This window comes from Chlorocebus sabaeus, chromosome 20 (assembly GCF_047675955.1).
Source record: "Chlorocebus sabaeus isolate Y175 chromosome 20, mChlSab1.0.hap1, whole genome shotgun sequence".
In the NCBI taxonomy this organism is placed as follows: domain Eukaryota; kingdom Metazoa; phylum Chordata; class Mammalia; order Primates; family Cercopithecidae; genus Chlorocebus; species Chlorocebus sabaeus.
In genome coordinates, this window is record NC_132923.1 from 64,111,496 (window position 1) to 64,134,894 (window position 23,399).

General features: G+C 34.1%; 1 long non-coding RNA gene across 1 annotated transcript in view; it reads left to right on the forward strand.

Moving 5' to 3' along the window:
* LOC140709370 (uncharacterized) overlaps positions 1-23,399 on the forward strand; it is a 68,018-nt gene that overhangs the window by 23,445 nt on the left and 21,174 nt on the right. Inside the window, exon 3 of the long non-coding RNA XR_012089879.1 lies at positions 6,755-6,833. This is a non-coding gene — a long non-coding RNA (uncharacterized lncRNA). The remainder of the gene's footprint in view (positions 1-6,754; positions 6,834-23,399) is intronic.

Genomic DNA, 23,399 nt, shown 5'->3' on the forward strand with positions numbered 1-23,399 from the left:
TAAGAAGGCCTACTTGTGGAATCAATCTGGAAAAATAGCTGTCTAAGAAAATCATTTGGAAGCTGTAGCTGGTTAAAGATAACAGGTTGTTTTTCAAGAACAGTCCCTTAAAGTTAGAGATATAAAATCTCATTGTATAGGTTTGCTGAGCAATGACACTCCAGCCATCAACAGAAACCCAGGGATCACTTTTATCGAATTCAATTCTCATGATCTTAGATCATATTCCATTAACTTGACTTGAGTCAAATCAATTGAATGCCACAGACATGTACTACTAAATTCTGCATTTCTCCATCTTAGGTCAAAACATTTGTTAGCTCTGCCAGTGGCTAAAAGCACTTAAGTAGAAACAAAAATAGACTGAAGAATAGGGGTTGGGGTTGACAGAAGATCTATTGTCAATCCTACCCTGCTTATCCGTGTGTTAAAATATGTCTGACCTATTTTCTTCTGTAAAAAGTCATTAAAGACAATATTTATTCCAGTAGGTATCAGGTAGACTTTGAGCAAGTACTTGAAGCTTTCCTTCCAAATCTCTCAGAATGCACTTGACTTATAACGGGCCTCTCATTTTGATCATCCATCACTCTGAAACTAAAGCTGCCATTCAATATTTGGCACTTAGGGTGCCAAATTGGAAGATTTTTATGTGTCCAAATGGGGATAAGAATGGAGCTGCCAAAATTGTACTCACTTGTGACTTAAATATCCAAGAAAGAAAAAAATAATGCCATTAAAAAGTGTGTCATCTCCTCTCTATGATTCAGTAATGAAAACCTGTCTGTCAGCTGCATTCTGTTTAATCATTGGAAATGGTGTGCACTATATCTGTGAAGTCTAAATGGAAAAAGTTGCCACTGCAATTGCAGCTTCCTCCTACCAATAAATCAATGTAGAAGAGGAGGGGAGAAAGAAGGCCATCTGACAGCTCTCCATCAAAATGCCAATCATAAATTAGCACCTACAGAGAACATATCACATGAGACTGTCTTTTCAGGGACTCAGAGTTAAATAATGAACAGAGATACTTTAGTTTAAAAAGGTTGCAATTGCAGAGATATCAGAGATGCATTTAATGACAGCAAAGGGAATCACCCAGTGAGAAATTTCAACGTGTCTCCGAAAGGAAAGCTGTATACCTGTTCTTGACTTTGGACATTTGGAATGGTTAAGATGCTGATAAGTTTTACAACTGCAACTAGAAACAGACCCTGACTTCTTTCACTGATAGTATTTCTTAAGACCCTCCCCATAATATAAGACAAATTTATTGTTTTCTCGTTTTTTGAAAGAAAGCACCATTGTGTAAAATATGATTTTCAACTTGATGGCAGCATGCCCAAGTGATTTAGGTGATATTGGATTCTTGCATAGGTTCACTGCGTAAACCTAGAAAAAGAATGCTGGTTTTGACAGCAGGAGAAGGCACATTTCCTTCCTAAATCATTAAGTTAGAAATATACTTGTTCAAAACATATGTTGTATTCTATGTTTCTTAGATTTGGCATATAAATTTTAAGAGTTGATAAAAGATCAAGTAAGTTCATATTTTAAAGAAAAGAAGAACTACATATAATTAAAATACAAATTATATTAAATTACTTTTAATCTGATAAATACATTAAAATGATATATGAAGTTACTGACTTTGTACTAGTAAAACGAAAATATGAGTTTCTTTTCTCTCTTCTCCCATAATATCTGCAAAGTTTCAAGTATCTTCTACCTTGTGACCTTTATTATTTTTCAATAAAGTGTGCTATAACTTACTTACTTGTTTTGAAAAAATAAAAATGGTACTAAAAATAGATATTATGCTATCTCTAAATTTGCAAATGTGTTCCTTTAGAATTGGATTTTTATTCTCAAAAGACTCAATTTATATCCTGTCATGATTAGGATTATTACAGGCATTTCCTGACATCTTAGTAACCTGTTATAGAAAGACATGCAAATAGTCCCTTAAAACAATAAAAACAGAACAAGAAGATACCTGAGAACAAATGAAGTTCAAATTCTACCAAATATGGCACTATTCCTCAGAAAGCCTTGATGATGTTCATTGGGCCTCTGCTTGAACATTTCCAACAAAAACGTATGCATTATCTCCAAAGGATGCTATTTTATCCCTGGGTAATTATGGACATTAAAAACATTTCACCTATAATTGAGTGAAATACAAATAAAAATAGTAAAATTTTGCCTGTGCTTTTGATGTGTCAGTCAGGGGCTCTGGGGTCCATGCTTTTACCCCCATTCTATACTTCATTCCTGTTGAAATCAACCCCAGAGCCAAATAATTATCTCAGCTATCTCAGGTGGTTTAACCATGGTCAATAAAGCAGAACTGTTATCTCATTGAATCTGAAAAGAAAACTTTCATTCAAATACTAACATTTGGATATTTTGTGTATCAGATTGTATCCTAAAAAGAGATGTTAACTTCAAATGGGTAATTTAGGAGAGTTTATTTAAGAAACTGTTAAAAAGTGTGGGCAAAATTACAGATGACCAACAAGAATTGGTGAAGCACTGTGGAGCTTGCAACAGGAGACATCTTGCCTCCTCTAGGCCTGAAGGGGAAAGAGGAAGGAGAAATTACTGTCACCCAATGACCACAGTTGTAGTTGCTGGATAGTGTAGCTTGGCAGGAGCTGTGGCTTTGGTAAAGACCAAAATGGCCCAGCTGGAAGAAACTAAAAACTATATGCCCTGTTTGTATTATCTTTCTGCCTTTTGATCTCCTGTCAATGGCTTTTATTAGTCAAACACAATGACAAGCCAGAAGCAAAAATGCTCACTGATGCAGTCCATTCATATTAGCCTCCCCTGGCCACAGAACAAGGTAGAGAGAGGTGAAGAGTGGACAAAATAAAAAAAGTGCAAATGAATATTAGCATACTATGTACTAGAAACTATGATACATTGTTACAATTGCTTCATGGACTATGTAAAAAGGTGAACATATATCACCAAACATAAACAAAAAGTGTGCCTATTTTAACAGTTACAAGTTAAAAAAATCTATGGGCTGGAAGAGGTGTGTGTATCTACTGACACTGTGGGCATTATTTCATTGTTTTATGAATAATTCAAAGTTTTACCTTTCTTTGAACCAACTTAGTTTCAATGCATTGTTGCAATATTATTTTAATCCCCCATCCCTACACTAATAAACACACACACACACGTATATGCATATGTATATGTAACTAACCTCAGCAATGAAAAGAACTTACGTCCTCCCTGTCTTTCATGACAACCTGTTCTACTTTGTTTTAATCCTAGACAAAATAATCCTAGCCTTTTGTTTACAAATTAATATTGAAGCTTTCCTTCTTCAATTATCATATTGCTATTGTTCCTTCTCTAATCTTCTTACCCCAAGTTCACCAATGACTAGAATTCTACCTTAAATTCTAGTTCCTCAATTTTTGAGTTTGTAACAATAGCTCCCCTTGTAATAGGGATCTCTAGTTCCTAACACAAATTTGTCAAACCAGGTATTGTTATTTGTGCCAGTAATTCAGTAACTAGGCTTTTGTCTTATTTTTCATCTCCTAAGGAGTATGTTTTCTGAAAGGCAACACAATTTATGCCCCTGAAAAATCACAGGATCTGTGTGGCTGTTTCCTCAATATCTTACGACAGGACCTGGCATTATTTCTGATATATAGTAAACATTTTAGATGTATCTTCTGACAGCAAATGAAATGTTGCCAAACATTGCAATGTCTGCTCACTAGTTCCCTAAATTGCCCCCAAATACTTGCCACTTGCACCGTGGTAATTGTAAAGCTATTCTTATTTTATTCTCTGATATGGTTTAGCTGTGGCCCCACCCAAATCTCAACTTTAATAGTGTCTCCCAGAATTCCTATGTGTTGTGGGAGGGACCCATGGGAAGGTAGTTGAATCATGGGGGCCAGTTTTTCAGGTGCTGTTCTCTTGAGAGTGAATGGGTTTCATGAGATCTGATGGGTTTATCAGGGGTTTCTGCTTTTGCTTCTTCCTCATTTTTTTCTCTTGCCACTGCCATGTATGAAGTGCCTTTTGCCTCCCGCCATGATTCAGAGGCCTCCCCAGCCATGTGGAACCATAAGTCCAATTAAACCTCTTTTTGTTCCCAGTTTCGGGTATATCTGTATCAGCAGCTTGAAAACAAACTAATATATTTTCTGTTAGGGATATATGACTCAACTTGAACAATGGACATTGATGTTTCTGCCTCACTTGGGCATTTCAATGAGTCCATTCTCTCAAATTCTGACCTACACTTAGATGTGCTTTTTCATGAATATATCCTCAGAATAGGAATCTCCAAGCCAGAAAACTTTTTGTCAAGCTCCCAATTTCACCCAATTATGCTACTTATGCCTACATTTCTTTGGCTTGGTCTTTCTCAACCCAAAACTGTCCCACTACCCACCTAATTATTTCAAATCCCATTGAAATGTGTTGATTGTTTTAATTAAATATTTAACATCTAAGATATTTAAAACATGTCTCTAAGCCTTATGAAATAACAATAAAATAAACAGCACCAATACCTTTGAGGTTTCCTTTGTTCATTTCTATGATTCTATTCTCCTTTCCCTACCAACCCTACAACCACTATCCTGAATTTTGTGATTATCATTTTCATTTCCATGCTCTATTCTCACACATACACACACAGCCTATATTTTGAACTTTATATAAATGGAAGCATACTTTTTACAAACTTCAACAACTTCCTCTTAATGGTAAACATCTTCTTCATTATGTTTATCTATGCAGATGGATGCAGCTGTAATTTATTGATTTTCATTGGTATATAGCAAAATGCATCTCAACATTGAATCTGCTCTTCATTCAATTAGCTCTGTGTGTGCATTTTTGCTAGTCCTCATGCTTGTTATGGACAAAAGGACTGCCTAGGTTAAGGCAAGTTCAGGTTGTTACACACTTCAGTTTTGTGTGAGTGAAGAGAATCTAAATCTAAACGAAGCTTAACACAATCACAATGGTTAAGTTGATCAGATGCAAAGCAAATCATCCCCACTGACATGCTCTGAAGTCACTTTTCCCCATGCAATTAAAAATGCCTGGCAGGGACAAGAAAATAGACTTCAGAATCAAATTGCCAGGGTTCTAGCTATAATTTTGAAAGTCATGCAGTCTCTCTCTCTCTTCCTCAATATGCTTGTTTGTAAAACTAAAGTGGTTTATCCTCAAAAAATGTGTATGAGGATTGGACAAAATAATCTATGTGGAATATGTAGACTATATTCTATGTAGAATATAAGAAAATACTCTATGTGAACTATAAATAGGGTAAGTTTACCATGAAGATAATATATATTTCAAGTGCCCTAGAGAGGTCCTGGCAAGGGGTTAGGATTTTTGCAAAATTTTGAAAAGAAATAAGTGGGTTATTTAGAGTTAATAAAGACCTATAACTTTTTTCACTTACTCTTCTCATTCATTATACTTTCCCTTTTCTATGATACCACTGGAGCGATATCTACTATATGGGAAATTTTGCTAAGGGGAATTTTGGTTAGGACAATAATTTGTCTGGATTTCTTGGGGTATACTCTTGTGATTAGAAGTCATTTTCTTTATGGTTAGATATAGTTAGTCGTGGAATTCATGGTAGATATGTAAGCCATGAAATTGTAGAAGTGGCTTCCAGAAAAATTCTTGCTACGGCTCACTCTGCAAACTAACCCAGAGTTTTGACCTCTAGAAGAGGGACGAGAGGTTGAGTCATAATACGAGAAAGTGTCCTCTGGCCCATGGCAACAGAAGTATGTGGATAGTGGAGAATAAACAAAGTTAGGGAACCAAAAGCAAACCAGCAAGCAATTCTTCTAATAATATGTGAAATGGTAAAAGCAAAAAATTCACTTTTCCTAAATGCCAAGTGAAAATGGATTTTGTTCTTCTGCCAGAAATATATTTGACAAAGCTATATACTTTTATTAGGTGAAATACAAAATAAAACAATGTTTGTTTGTGTTGTTATATAAATTCAGTAGAAATTACTGTAGCAATGAGAAGTGAATTAAAATAATTTTCAGGCCATTCCAAAGTCAGCAATTTATTAAGCAAAAGATTTTACTACAAGTAATATATAGGCTTGACTAATTTAAGAGTCCAATTAATTAATGAAGCTTTTCTCATAGCAAAAAAAAATTGCTTTTTTTTATAAATTCAACACAAAATGCTGATATAAGCCACTGCAGTAAGGAAACAGAGATGACAAATTATTTCATAGGTATTGTTAATTCAAAGAATATTAAAGATGAGTAACTGCACAAAAATACCTAAAATACTCCTCAATCTTACAATAATATATTAAAGAAATTTTGTAAAAGTTTTTCCAAAGTTGACAACAATCCAAAAAGTTACATGGCATTACCAAAGATGAATTATTAGGCTGAGAGAATCTTTTCTAAACTATCATTAAATAAAACCAGTAATCCTAATGGAAAGATGGAATTACCTTTCTCTTCTCCCTTTGAGAAAACAAAATGACAAAATAGTTGTCATGTGAAGAAATAATCAAAGAACATAAAACCAAAAAAGTAGATTGTTAGAGCTGTTTTAATAAAATGTATTAGTTTTCTGGAATTGTCCATGTTTTAGATTTGTTAGACTTTTGAAACTATGTAACTGTAAATGATTTATTTTCTTATTCCAAGTAAATATTCACATTCATACTTAATTTTGTATGTCTTATTTTGTATTTTATTTTTACCTATAGAAGATTTTCTAAATTATTTAAACTTCTTACCACACAAAATCTGGATTTGTATCTGTCATGTAGTAATCGCTTGATAAATGTGAGTATTCATAACTATTATACACCTATATGCTATATTATATTGTACGTATATACATGTACATATACACATGTATGGGCATGCAAATATATAGATGATTTCACATTTTTATGTATTTAGAGATGTTAATGAAAAAATGTACATTTTTTGGAAGCATTCATTTTTAATTCATGTAGCCTCTACTTAAGTTCTAGAGGCATAGATGATGTGTCTTAACTTTCTGTCTTTGCACTCTGTGAAAAATTTCTATGCCTTTTTTATGTGAAAAGACATAGAGTTAAAAACATTATCATACACTTAAAAAATTAAAAGTTTTTATCAGATACTTGAATCAGGAATCACAATAATTAAAAACCAGAAACACAAACAAGAAAAGACACGTTTAAAATAAGAATGCATTTGTGAATACATAGTATGACTGTTTACATGAAATCTAACATGTTTGCCAAACTATCAAGGCATTCCACAAGCTTCTGAGTTATGAGTGGAGACAAAGTTTATATTTGAACACTATCACCTAGAATTTTACTCGATAATATAAGAAGAAAAAGTATTTTTACCCCACTGTGTTGAACACATTGTCTTGAAAAGAACTGGTATCAATTTTTGAAGCTTCAAGAATAAAGCGTAAAGTAAAAATACAGCTTGTCAAAAAAAACATAGTGTAGCTGTTTGTGATACTGCAATGAAATAAGAATTTCATGTTATTAAAGCAGATGACAGTTCAATCTAGTGAAAACAATGGCGTTTGAAAAGTACTAGACCTATCTATATAAAATAAGCTTATATTAATATGCACACAGCATGAGTATATACACAAGTTAATATTTCAAGAGTTAACATTCTTGGCATTATTCACAATTTAAATTATAAAAAGCATTTTTGTGGTGGCTTTACAAATATTTTTAAATGACTATGTCACAGTTGTGTCAGGTGGTTTTATATATCGCAAAGATAGTCATTTGGCACAGCATGAAACAAAGTGTTATTGCTGGGTCTACTGCAATATGGTATCATTTGTTCAAAGTCCTTCATATAAGTGGTGTTTTAGGAGGAAGAGTCATAAACTTCAGATTTAAAAGGCTTGACTCTGAACCCTAATTCTGTTCTTCAAAGCTGTGTGACTTTAAGCAACGGACTAACTTCTCTGTACCATTTTCCCTGCTATAAAATGGACAATAATATTTGTCTTTCAGATGTATTGTGAGGGTTAAAGCAAATATGATTAGGCACATTACTGGCCACATACTGTCACATTCGGTGGAATTTCAGGTTCACTACTTCTTTTCCCTCCCACACAAGTTCATGGGAGGAGAAAACTATCAGAAAACAAGGCAATAATAGTGATCTTTGAGATGCACAATTTGTTTACAATGTAAAATTATAGGTTATTTTTCCAGAGTAGGAACAGAAATACTAAAATCTCTTTCCAATGCTTTTGAGCTTTGAGGAATCTTGGAGAAAATTACCATCGACATTGTGTCTGTTAATAATGTAATTAAACATGTCACTGACAAAACATAAACACGTATGTTCAATCTTAGATAACTAGTATAAGGACAAGAAGTGTGCTATAGAGTCTGTATTTTTTCTGCAATGAGTTCACTATACATATACTTCAAAGAACTTCAGCAGTAGTAGATACCTGGCAGATAATTTGGGATGCTTGTGTTTCCCATACATCAACATAACATTGCTGAGAGTTTAAAGTTTCTCTTTTTCTATGCCTGGGAAAGAAACATGGTCAGCACTGAATTGCAGAAAACAGTTCAAATTAAACAGCACCAATCATGTCCCTGGCATATATAGTGAATGTTGTACATGATATTTCCACGATCCTTCCAAAAATTCTGTGATGTATCAATTTTCCACTTTGGGTGAAGAAAATAAAGTACAAAAAAATAAGTAACATGCATGAAGTTATACAATTAATAATAGAGAGAAATGGGAATTAAATATGAGTATACATGGATCCAAAGGGTACAGGGAAAGATTATCCAGAAAAAGCATTTCAATAATTTACTAAAAACCATATAGTTTTAAAGAAAACATGGTAACTGAAATATCCTTTGTAAGATGTCAGGAATTAGTTGCATGTAACCATAAATTCTGCAGTCATATATTAAATGCATATGATGTACAAGTCACATGTCCCTCTACAAGGAATTATCTACATTATTAGTGGTTAAATACATACAATAGGGAGCCATAATAATAATTATAATGAGGGATGAAATCTGTTAAAACAAACAATAAATGAATTTCTGTGAAAGTCCAGATGAGGAGCCAAGTAAATATTTCCATGGAAATACAGTAAGGCTTCCCAGAAGAAGCAACATTTATATCAGATCTTAAAAGATATAAAGCATATGTAAATATGTTTTATTTCAAAGGATAGATAATATAAAGCATATATGGTTTTGTGTTTTAAAAAATATTTTTTGTAGAGAAGAAATATTTCTTAAAAAGCAAAACTGAAGTTTTTTGCTACAGATTAGAGAATGGCATTTGCAGAGATTTAGAGGTAGTTTAATTAAAATATTACATTGGTTATAGCCACATGAAAAGATGTTGGTATTAATGCCTTCTCAGCATAAAACTTAGGTAAGATGGGATAAAATTTTTAAAATAAAAACATGAATTTTAGGCCACAAGGAAATCAACCCGAGCAAGCAAGAATTTTATAACTGTTTATTCATAGTGCACTGCTGCATCAGATCAGAAAGTGAGTTTGTGATATTTTTGCCCAGGGACACTCTCATCCCTTAGAAAATAGGCAACAAAGACCTACAGTTTTAGTGGTAGAGGTAGGGGACTTAGTTCAGAGAGAAGAACAGCTGGAAATTTAAAGGGACAATTTTGGGAAAAAAAAAAAAAAAAAAAGCACTTAGGCTGAGTTAAGAAACTCCCCACATATTTCTCTCTGCTAAAATATATATGCCACCAGAAGATCCTAGAGAGCCTGAAAAAATTAAAATACTAGCCATATTTTTGAATTTTTAACAACTTCAGAAGTTTCCTTCCACCTAAACACAAGCCATACAGTAAAGAATAAGCTTTACTGGATTCTAGTATCTAACTATAACCTCCACTCAAACAAAGCATTGGCTTAAGGATAAACTGAGAAGAAGAGATATTTCCAGAGAACCACACTAAACTATGCATCCCATGATGGAGATAATGTTAACAGTTTGAGTTGAGACAAGCTGATTCCCTTCTAAAGCAAAAAATAAACAAACTTCTGAAGAACAAAACAAAATCAAGAGTTGCTACAATGTATTATCTACAATGCTCAGACAATACTTAATAACTAGTAATTTTACCAAGAGATTACTAGACAATCAAAAAAATTGATACATATTCAAGAGTTTAAAAAAGTCAATCAAAATTTATTCCAACTTAGAGTTGGCAGAAAAATCCTTTGAAGCAGCTTTTATTAGTACTTCAAAGAACTAATGGTAAATATACAAGAAATAATCAAGTTAGGAATCTCAACATAAAAAAAACAAACAGAAGTTGTGGATATAAAAGTAATGTCAGTGAGATGGCCAATTAGAAGAGTCACCCAGTATTACTAACCTCAAAGATTACAACTAGAAACGATTCAAAAACAAGAATACCAGGCTAAATACACCAGAACTTTAAAGAGAAGCCTAATTGAGAGAAGTTACAACCAGTAAAATAATAATAATAATAATTTCAGTCTGTGCCAACCCCTCCTGTAACCTGACATAATGCCATTCACAGATAATTTTCGTAGACTTATGGTTACCAAGGTGAGAGGAGGAAATTGGAGGGGATGTTCCATCTCCCTGCTTGTTTAGGAATCTTCATGGGAAGGTCACTCGGATACCATCCCACAGGAACCACTGGGAATGAAGGAGGTCTAGACTACCTGGGATGAATTGGGAACAAAGAGCAGGATGTTGATCACAATGACGGGTACGCAGACCTTGGCGGTTACTCAACACTTCAATCAGCAGGGAAACCATGTTGAAAATACTAGCTGATGTCAAGGCACTTCAGGGGGCACAATTTAAATGGAGTCCCAAACCCCTAGCTAGATTTTTCACAAATCTCAGAAGCTCTGATGGAGCCTTCCCTTGGTTTGGAAACAAAATTTTGGAATTAAGTTCCGGTGCTTGCTTAACACTTCTCTAGACTGGGAAACAATAGCAAGGAAGCAATATAGTTCAGGACAATAATTAAGCTGTGGTGCTCACTTTAAGTCTTCCCCAAACAAAGATATGATGACAAGACAATGATTTAGCTCCAGGGCTGTGATTTAGTTCTGGTGATCACTGTAAGTTTTTTCCAGAATGGAAAACAGTAAAGGCCAGCATTTATGCTCTGATACTAGAAAGTAAATGTCTAACACCACCAAAGAACACTTGCAAAAACTGAAAGAGATGACTGTCTCCACAAATAGGCTGTCATCAATGTCAAAATGCAAGAATTGTGAAAAGTCAGGGAAATATGAGACCACCAAAAGAAACAAGGAACGCCACCAAGAGCTCCAGTAATGAAAGAGCTGAAAATCTGTGAAGTTTCTGACAGTGAAATCAGAATCATCCTCTGAAAGAAGATCAAAGAATCATTTTTTAAAATGGATGAAAAAATAAATAAAATTTGAAAACCAATTCAGGATGAAAGTGAGAAATTCAATAGAGAAATAAGTTAAAAACAAAACAAAACAAAATCTTAGAAATAAGTAATACAACAGCTTAAATAAAAACCTCTTTAGAAAGGTTCAGCAGGAGACTTGATCACACAGGAATTAATTAGCAAGCTTATAGATAAAGCGTATAAAATTATCTAATCAGAGGAGAAAAAAAGATTTAAAAACAGTGAAAAAGGCATACAAAATTTATGAGACACCATCAAGTAAACTAATTCCCATATAATTGGAATTCCTTAAGGAGATTAAAATAGAAAAGGCTTAAAAAGCATATTTAAGGAAATAATGAAAATATTTTAAATCTAGAAAAAGAAGAGGAAGACAAGATCATCCACTTATAGGGATCTCAGAAATCACCAATTACTTTCAACACAAAGAGGAATTATCCAAGTTATATCATAATCAAATTAGCAAATCGAAATACTAAAAAAAAATATTCAGCGGGCAGCAGGAGAAAAGAAATATAACACAAGAAATGGAGTCATTATATGGCTTTCAACAGACTACTCAGCAGAAGACTTGCAGACCAGAGGAGAGTAAGATGTAGTATTCTAACTGTTGAAGGAAAATAAAACCTGCATACCAAGAATACTGCAGCCCAGCAAAGCTGTTATTTAAACATGAAGGACAGATAAGTGCTTTTCTAGATAAACAAAAGCTGAAGGAATCGATCAAACTGGATATATCATACAATACATTTAAAGGGACGTTTTCAATCTAAAAAAAAAAAAAAAAAAAAGGATGCTACCAGGTAACATAAAAAACCTCTGAAGGTATAAAACTCACTAGTAAAATAAGAAAGCAGAGACATTCAGAATACTCTAATACTGTAATTTTGGTAAGTAAAACACATATCAAACTATAAAGACCAAAAGCAAAACTATTGAAAACAACATAACTGCAATGATTTGTTAAGAGATAGGCAATGCGAAAAAAGTAAAATGAAGCGTCAAAAGTCAAAATATAGGGCTGTAGTATTAAAGTGTAGGATTTGCTTTTGACACTTTTCTCTGAGATCAAAGTTGTTGATAGTTTCAAATAACATGTTATAAGAAATTTTTTGTAAGCTGCCTGATAACCATGAAAAATACCTATAATAGATAAAGTAAAAATAAATAGCATGGAATCAAACATATTACTGGAGAAAAATCACTTAACCTTTACCACAAAGGAGGATAATAATAGAGAAAAAAATGAATAAAGAATCTACCAAAAAATTCCCACAGAAAACAAATTACAAGATGGCAGTAGTAAACTCTTATCTATCAATAAGAACCTTGAATAGAAGTGGATGATATTAACCAATTAAAAGTTATAGAGTGGCTGAAAGGATTTAAAAAATGAGACCCAACAGTTGCTGTCTTCAAGAATATCACTCCTTCTATAAAGACATGCAAAGCCAAAAAATGTAGGGATGGCAAAAGCTATTCAATGCAAATGGAAAGGGAAAAAGAGCAGGAATGGCTATACTTATATCAGATAAAACAGACTTTAAGTCAAGAAAGGTGAAATCACAAACTACTTCAGCCATTGTGGAAAGCAGTTTGGAGATTTCTCAAAGAATTTAAAACAGAACTAATATTTGATCCAAAAATCTCACTACTGGGTATATACTCCCCCAAAATAATTCATTTTATCAAAGACACACACACACACACACACACACACGACATATGTGTTCACTGCAGTGCTCTTCACAATAGCAAAGACATGGGATAAATCAAGGTGCCTATCAACAGTGGATTGGATAAAGAAAATGAATTACATATACACCATAAAATGTTAGGCAACCGTTAAAACAAACAAACAACAACAATAAAAAACAAAAATCATGTCCCTTGCAGCAACATGGATATAGATGGAGATTGTTCTCAGCTTTTTTGGTTGATTGGCCATTTATAACTGATTCCATTTTGAAGCTTGTTGTTGGTCTGTTTACGGAATCCATTTCTTCCTGGCTCAGTCTTGAGAGGGGATATGTCCAGAAATTTATTCATTTTTCTAGAATTTCCAGTTTTTGTGCATAGAAGTGTTCATAATATTCCCTGATAGTTATTTATATTTCTGTGAGGTCAGTGGTAGTATCCTTTGTTGTTTCTAATTGTGTTTATTTTCTTTTATTCTTTATTAATCTAGTTAGCAGTCTATTTCATTAATTTTTTCAAAAAACTAACTCCTGGATCCATTGATCTTTTGAATGGTATTTTGTTTTCCAATCTCCTTCAGTTCAGCTCTGATTTTGATTATATCTTGTCTTCTGTTAGATTTGTGTCCTTTTAGTTACGATGTTAGGTTGTTAACTTGAGATGTTTCTACTTTTTTTTTTTGAGATGAAGTCTCACTGTGTCACCCAGACTGTAGTTCAATGGCACAATCTCAGCTCACTGCAACCTCTGCCTCCAGGGTTCAAGTGATTCTCGTGCCTCAGCCTCCTGAGTAGCTAGGATTACAGGCACCTGCCACCATGCCTGGCTAATTTTTATATTTTTAGTAGAGACAGAGTGTCACCATGTTGGCCAGTCTGGTTTCGAGCTCATGACCTCAGGTGATCCACCTGCCTTGGCCTCCCAAATTGCTGGGATTCATATACAATTATGTTATTCTTGAGTATAATCACCCTATTGTGCTATCAAATAGTAGGTCTTATTCATTCTTTCTATTATTTTTGACCCATTAACTATCCCTGTGTCCCTCCCAACAAACCATTACCCTTCCCAGCCTCTTATAACCATCCTTCTACTCTCTATGACCATGAGTTTAATTGATTTTATTTTTAGATCCCACAAATATATGAGATCATTCAATCTTTGTCTTTTTGTGTCTGGTTTATCTCACCTAACATAACGATCTCCAGTTCCATCCATGTTGTTGCTAATGACTGGATCTCATTCTTTCGTTATTGCTGAATAGTACTCCATTGTGTATATGAACCATATTTCCTTTAGACATTCATCTGTCAATGGACACTTAGGTTGTTTCTAAATCTTCTCTATTGTTAACAGTGCTGCAACTTACATAGGAGTGTAGTTATCTCTTTGATAAACTGATTTTTAAAAAATTATTTGAGGTATATACCCAGTAGTGGAATTGGTAGATCACATGATAGCTTAATTTTTAATTTTTTGAGGAACCTCCAAACTGTTCTCCATAGTGGTTGTACTAATTTATATTCCCATGAACAGTGTAGGAGAGTTCTCTTTTCTCCACATCCTCACCAGCATTTGTTATTGCCCATCTTTTAAATAAAATCATTTTAACTAGGGTGAGATGAGAACTCATTGTAGTTTTGATTTGCATTTCTCTCATTACCCATGATGTTGAGCACCTTTTCATATGCCTGTTTGGCTTTTGCATGTCTACTCTTGAGAAATATCTATGTAAACCTTTTGACGATGTTTTGATCCGACTAATAGATTCTTCTTCCCAATAGAGTTGTTTGAGTTCCTTCTACATATTCTTGCTATTAACCCATTGTCAGAAGGGTAGTTGTAGTTTGCAAATATTTTCTCCCATTTTGTGGGTTGTCTCTCCCTTTTGTTGATTGTATCTTTTGTTGTGCAAAAGTGTCTTAACTAGATGGGATCCCATTTGTCCATGTGTGCTTTTGTTGCCTGTGCTTGTGCAGTATCATCCAAAAAATGTTTGCCCAGACCAATATCGTGAATATTTTCCCAATATTTTCTGGTGGTAGTTTCATAGATTAAGGTCTTAGAATTAAGTCTCTGGAGCTCTTGTAAGGCATATTTGGGGGTAATGAATTCCCTCAATATTTGCTTATCTAAAATGTATCTTATTTCTCCTTCATTTATGAAGCTAAGTTCATCCAGATATGAAATTCTGAGTTGGAATTTTTTTTTAATAAGAATGTTGAATATTTGCCCCAATCTTTTCTGGTTTGTAGGGTTTCTGCTGAGGGATTTGCTGTTAGCCACGTGGGCTTCTCTTTATAGATGACCTGACCTTTCTTTCTAGCTGCCTTTAACATTTTTTCTTTCATTTCAACATTGAAGAATCTGATGTATGTGTCTTGGGGTTGATCTTCTTGTGAAGTGTCTTACTGGTGTTCTCTGAATTTCCTGAATTTGAATGTTGGCCTCTCCAGCTAGGTTGGGGAAGTTCTCATGAATGATATTCTAAAATATGTTTTTCAAGTTGCTTACACTCTCCCTGTCTCTTTCAGGTATATCAGTGAGTCACAGATTTGTTCTCTACGTAATCCCATATTTATCAGAGCTTTTGTTCATTCATTTTCATTACTTTTTCTGTATTCTTGTCTGATGGTCTTATTGCAGTAAGCCAGTCTTTAAGCTCTGAGATTCTTTCCTTCATGTGGTCTATTCTGCTATTAATACTTCTGATTGTATTATGAAATTCTTGCAGTTTGTTTTTCAGTTCTATGAGGTTGGTTGCATTATTTTCTATGCTGGCTATTTTGTCCGTCAGCTCTTGCATTGTTTTATTGTGATTTTTAGCGTCCTTGGATTGGCTTTCGACATACTGATGCATCTCAACGATCTTTGTTCCTAACCATATTCTGAATTCTATTTCTGTCATTTCCGCCATCTCAGCCTGGTTCAGAGCCCTTGCTAGAGAGGTGATGCAGTTTTTTGCAGGAAGGAAGGCATTCTGGCTTTTTGAGTTAACAGGGTTCTTGTGGTCATTCTTTCTCATCTTTGTGGGCTTACGTTCCTTCCATCTTTACAGTTGCTGAACTTTGCTATACATATCCTATTCCTATTTGATGACCTCACAGATTTGATTGTGGTATATGGTGGATTTAGTCAAATGGCTTTGTTTCTGGAAGATTCTAGGTGACCGGCGCTTGATTCCTATCTCTTGAACTGCGTGCTCTAACTCTGGGACTTGTATTGTGCCTCGACTTTGTTCTCTGGCTTCTCAAGGTTAGGAATGCACAGTGCTAGGGGCGCTGATCTGCTCCTGAACTATACTCCAATGGGTGGTCTCAGCCAAAGCATTTATAGTGTGGTGACAACAGGACTCCTCCCCATTTGCATTTGCCAGCAGCAGCCTTTACACATGGCAGGGTGCATGCTCCTTGGCTGTGGCAGGGTGCTAGTGGGTACCGGGGGAGGGGAGGGCCTGTCTCCATGGCGACATTCACCTCAGCAGAAGCAATGTGGTGGGGGCCCCTCCTGGGAACTGCGTGCACAGTCATGCTGGTGATGGTTTTGGCACCAGGCAGTCCACTGAATGGTGCAGGTCTGTGTGCTTTTTCTGTGTGCCACCGGCACGGGTGGTCACTCAGGGCCGGGGAAGGTCCGCTGTTCTCTGTGCATAGTTTCACTCCCATGGCTGGAAGGGGCACTGGCAGGAACGGAACAGGGCTGGCTGGCACTGTGCCTGCCAAAGCTCTGAGTGTGATGGTGTGGTGCTGGGGCGGGGAGGTGGACTACACTCCCACTGCAGCGGTGGCAGGGCAGAGTGCTCACACACATGCGCTGACAGGTCAAGGAAAGCAAAACCCACTCACGTGCACATGCGCTGGCAAAGCTGTATGGTGGCTGCTGTGGGCCCGGGGAAGCTGCTGTGTAGGGAGGGAGAGGGTGGGCTTGTGAATGGCTGTGAGGGTCGCTTACTGAAGCTCTCTGCTGGTTAGGCATGGTCCCCTGGCACAGAAGCTATGATGCAGGCTCCCAGGGCACCCGAGCTGCTCTGCAAGCAGGCAACTAGGCCAGGGGCCATCGGAGAGGCAAGCAGACCAAGGGGTACTCAGGTCAGACTGGCCCCATCTGATGGGCAAGACTGCCCTCCAGAGTTCAGTTGCAATAGCTCCCCTAGAGCTAAAGTCTCTTAAGGGAGCCAGGGGAGCCTAGGGGAATCGCCATCCCTGGCTGTGCTCCACTGCAGATACTCTGGCTCCAAACCCGCGGGGCTTCACATCAGCTGCCTTCCATTCCTGTAAGCAGTATTCCGTTCCAACTCTGTGTCCCTGGTGCAGACAGGTCCCCTTCCTGAATTCCAGAGGCCTGTAGCGAGAGCAGGTAGCACCTTGCTAGTTCTCCTTGCTAGAAGAATTCATCCATTCTTCTAGTCTCATTGGGACATTTATGACTTAATCTTATATTTAGAAAAACCTAAGGATTCCATCAAAGTCTGGTAGAAATAATTTTTAGGCCGGGAGCGATGGTTCACGCCTGTAATCCCAGCACTCTGGGAGACCGAGGCGGGCGTATCACGAGGTCAGGAGTTCCAGACCAACATGGGGTGAAATCCTGTCTCTATTAAAAATACAAAAATTAGCCGGGCTTGGTGGCGTGCACAGGTAGTCCCAGCTACTCAGAAGGCTGAGGCAGGAGATTCTCTTGAACCCAGGAGACGGAGATCGTGGAGCAGAGATCGCGCCACTGCACTCCAGCCTGGGCGACAGAGCAAGACTTTGTCTCAATAAATAAATAAATAAATAAATAAAATAGAAAGAAAGAATTTTTAAAAAGTAAACTTTCAGATTATAAAATCAACTTATAAAATCAGTAACATTTGTATACACCAAGAGCAATTAATCTGAAAAAAAAAAAAAAAAAAAAAAAAAAAAAAAAAAAAAAAAAAAAAAAAACAAGAAAACAATTCAATTTACAAACAGGTCCAAAAACAACTAAATAAACTAGGAATAAATGTAATAAAAGAAGTGAAAATCTATACAATAAAACTATTAAGTGCTGATTTAAAAAGTGAAAAGAACACAAAAAAAGGAGAGATATCCCATGTTCATGGGTTGGAAGAATTAATATTGTTCATAACTTTCATACTACCGAAAGTGATCTATATAGATTGAATGCAATACCTATGAAAATACCAGTGACGATCTTCACAGAAATAGAAAAGCATTATTCAAATTTATATGAAGCCACAGAGAACCCTGAATCGCCTAGGAATTTTCAGCAAAAATAATAAAACTTGTGGCATCACACTATCTGATTTCAAAGTATACTACGAAACTATGGTAACCAAAGTAGCATAATATTTGCAAAAAAACACAGACACATAACCCAGTTGAACTGAATAGAGAACACAGATATAAATTCACATGCTTACAACCAACTAATATTTGACAACAGTGCCAAGAACATACATTGGGGAAAGAATAGCCTCTTCAATAAATGGTGCGAAGAAAGCTGGATATCCACATGTAGAAGAATGAAACTAGACTCCTATCTCTTGCCATATGCAAAAATCACACCAAAACTTAAGTAAGACTTAAATGTAAGACCTGGAATTATGAAAATGGTAGAATAAAACATTGGAAATGTAAAAGAAATATTGGAAATGGAATGGAATAATGGAAATATTGGAAGTAGTATAAGAAAATTGGAAATGGTTCAGGACATCGATTTACACAAGGATATTTTGAGTAAGTCAACAAAAATCAAACAATAGACAAAGAGAATTTCATCATGCCAAAATATTCCTGAACTTCATCAGAAACTTCTGAATTTCATCATGCCAAAAATATTCTGAACAGCAAAGAAACAATCAATGGAATAAAGATACAGCCTACAGAATGAGAGAAAAGATTTATCTGGCAATAGATTAATGACCAAAATGTATTTTAACAAAACAAACAACTCAATAGAAAAAAAACCACCTAATCTGTTTTTAAAAATGGTCAGAGGATCTGAATAGACATTTACCAAAAGAAAACATGCAAATGGCTAATAGGCACTTGAAAAAATGCTTAACATAATTAACCATCAGCAAAATGCAAATAAAAATCACAATGAGATATCAAAGGAGATAGTAAAATGGCTATTATCAAAAAGACAAAAAAAAACAGATGTTTATGAGGATATGGAAAAAGGAGAACTCAGGTATTGGTGGAAATGAAAATTAATACAGTCAGTATAGAAAGAAGTATGGAGTTTTCATCAAAAAATTAAAAATATATTTGCCATGTGAACCAGAACTCACACTGTCATACATATATATGTATATATCTCAAATGTGTGTATATATACACACACACAAATATATATATATCTCAAGTGTATATGTGTATATATACACAAATAAAAAATCAGCATGTTAAAGAGATATCTTCATTTTGATGTTTATAGTAAAATTTTTCATAATAACAAAGACATGAAATTAACATCAGTATCCATTAACAGACAAATGAATAAAGAGAATGTATTATACATGCAATAAAATTCAACCACAAAAAAATGAAATTCTGTCATTTTCAGCAACATGGATGGAATTGGAAGTCATCATATTAAGTGAAATAAGTCAGGCAAAAAATGACAAATTTCAGTTGTTCTCATTGATATGTAGGAGCTAAAGGTTGATTTCATGGAAGTAGAGCATATAATAATGATTACCAGCGGCTGGGAAAGTTTCAGGGAGGAGAGGGATGAAAAGAGGTTGGTTAATGAGTAAAAATACAGAATTAGATATAGGTAATAAATTTGAGTGTTCAGTAGCACAGTAGGATGACTACAGCTAACAATAATTTATTGTATATTTCAAAATAGCTAGAAGAATTGAAATATTCACATCACAAAGAAATAACAAATGTTTGAGACAATGAATATCCCAATTACCCTGATTTGATCATTACATATCGTATGCATGCATCAATATAACACATATAACTCATAAATACATATACTCATTGTGTATCAACATTTTTTAAATTCTGAGATAAAATATACAATAATTGAAATGAAAATTTCACTAAATGACTCAACAGCAGATTGATAAGGCAAAATAAATCAGTAATTGTTTAAAATAGATCAGTAGATACTCATTTCAAATTACAAAAAGAAAAAGAATTCACATAAAATTAAGTCACAGATGTGTGGGAAAATATCAGATATTTTAGCATACATTTTAATAGCTTTCCAGTAAAAGATGGGTGGGGAGAAGGCAGAAAATCATTTGAAAAGAAGTTTAGTTAAAAATACAAACCAAAAACCATACTGATCCCAAGAAACTTATCCAATCTGAAATATGATAAACACACTAAAAAGAAAAAGAAGGAAAAAGCAGCACCCACAGAGCTAGACATACTAACATAAAAATGAAAAGCTTGGCCAAAGGAAAAGAAAAATTAAACCTCAATTGCAGAAAAACAATGATATGATTAACAGTTAACTTCTTATCAGAAATGACAGAAACCAGAAAACCTTGCAATGACTTATTCAGGTTGTTAAAAACAGAGGAAACAAACAAAAACATAAAAGCTGTCAGCAAAAGTCCCACATTTAGCAGAACTCTTTTTTTACAGGTGGTTGTGGAATAAAGACAATTCAAATATAAAAAATACTGATATAATTCATTGGTAGTAGAATTCTACTTAATAAAAAAGCTAAATGAACTTCAGTGGGAAAAAGGTTACATTAGATCATAATTCATATATAGAGGAAGAAACTAAAACTACTGGAAATGGCAAATATGGAGGTACAATTTTTAAAACATTAGGTATTTTTATTCATATATACCTATAAGAATATAGGGGTGTGTGTGTGTGTGTATATATAGGTATACATATGTGTATATACAGGTTTACATATGTCTATATATAGGTATAGGTATACATATATAGGTATATATATGTAGGTACATATAGGTATATATACATATACTCATATATATATTATACATATAAGTATTTTATGTTTAAAACACTTGTACCTTACCTTATCTTAGTGGGCATTGAATTATTTTACCAAATTGATTGAAAAAACAACACAAAAAATTTAAATGTCTATATATCAAGTAAAATATTTCATTACTAATTAAAAATATTCCCTGAAAGAAAAGTCTAGGCCTGGTGACTTCATGGTTGAATTTTATAAAACTATGATGAAAGTACTAATGTCAAACCTGGACAACCTTTTTTACAAAATAGAGAAAAAAGTTTACTTTCTGACTAATTTTGTTAGTTCAGTACCACTTTGTCACCAAAGGCAGAAAAAGACATCACACAACAGAACAAGCAAATAACAAAATAACTATGAAACAATATCACAGACTCTCAAAGATGTGAAAATCTTTAACAAAATGTCAGTAAATCTAACTCAGCAAGAATTAAAGTATTACCAAGTGTATGCAAGGTTGATTTAAAATCTGAAAAGCAATATAATACACTATGTTAACTGAATAAATTAAACATAAGATAATATCACAACACAAAAACATTTGACAAACTCACGTATTTAGCATGGAAACGCTTAAAAACAATAGAAATCACCTTCTTCTTCCTGACAAAGGACATACTAAAAACTTAAGCTATCATTTTACTTCATGGTAAGACTGATGCCCTCCACTGTCTTCCCTTCTGAAAAGCAAAGTTGTCTGCTTACACCAATTCCACTTAAGAATATTGGACATTCTAGACAGTGTAATAAGAACAGATAAAAAATATACTCACTCATATTTGAGTAAAGGATGTAGAACATGATCGTGCATGTAGCTATGGAAATTAATACATGATTTTAACAAGATCAATATAAAAATCAGTTTTATTTCTATCAGCAACAACAATCTGAAAATTAAATTAGAAAATTAAATAGATTTTATTGAAAATAGCTTCAGAAAAAAATGGAAATAATAAGTTTAAGAAAATATATTCAAGACCTACACACTAAAAATCATAAAATATAGCTAAGATCAATTACAGAAGACTTAAATGAATGGAGGAATACACCATGATCATCAATTTGGAGACTCAATATAGATAAAACATCAAATTTCCCAAAGTGATATAGAGATTTGACACAATACCAGTGAAATTCCTGGCATTGTTTTGTGGAAATTAACAAGATTATTCCAAAATGTATATTTAAACTCTTTAAATTCCTTTTATTTTATATACATTTTAAAATAATTTAATATATTTTTTATGCAAAAATCATAAAAACAATTTAAAAACAAGATTTTAGAAGCAATAAAAAACTTTGCTTACAAAAAGATACAAGATAATGAAAAAGCAGTCACAAAGTGGTTTAAAATATTTGCAAAGCATATATCTAACAATATATTACATCAGTATAAAGAAAGAATACTTACAATTTAATAATAAGAAAAAATGGCTCAATAAATAATGGTCAAATATTTAAAGAACCACTTCCCAAAAGAAGATATGTGAATGACCAACACACATAAAAAGATGGTCTACATCATCAGTCATTAAGAAAATGCCAACTATAACCACAAGGAGATTCTATTATACATTCCCTAAAACAACTAAAAGCGAAGAAAGCTGACAATACCATGAAGATGTAGAGAAACTAGAATCTTTGTATATTGGCTGATGGGAATGCAAAATGGTACAGTCACTTTAAAAGCAATTTATAACTTCTTAAAAAGGTACACAACTGACCAAGCACCTCCCATTTTAGTTATCCACTGAGAAAAATTAAAACAGATGTCAAACACAGATGTGTATTTTAATGTCTTAAAAGTATTGTCTATTATAGCTATAAACTTGTAAACCATTCAAATATCCTTCATCTGATTAATGAGTAAAGAAAATGTAGTATACCTATACATCAGAATGTTATTCAGCAATAATAATAAATCAACTACTGATACAAATAGCATCCACCATGAAAGAATCTCAAAAATAGTACACTAAGTGAATCCAGCCATACTGTATGAATCCAGTACATACTGTATGATTATATGAAATCCTAGAAAACGGGGAAACAGTAAAAGAAAGTTAGCAGTTAACAGGATTTGGGGGATTGGGGCACAGATGTAACGCAAAGGAGCATGAGAAATTTCTTTGAGGTGATGGAGGTGTACTAAAACTTGATTGTGATGGTTCTCATATCATTCTATTCACTTATCAAAAATAATTAAATCCTGCACTTAAAACATGTGAATTCTATTTATAGAAATTTTATACATAAAGATATAACAAAATC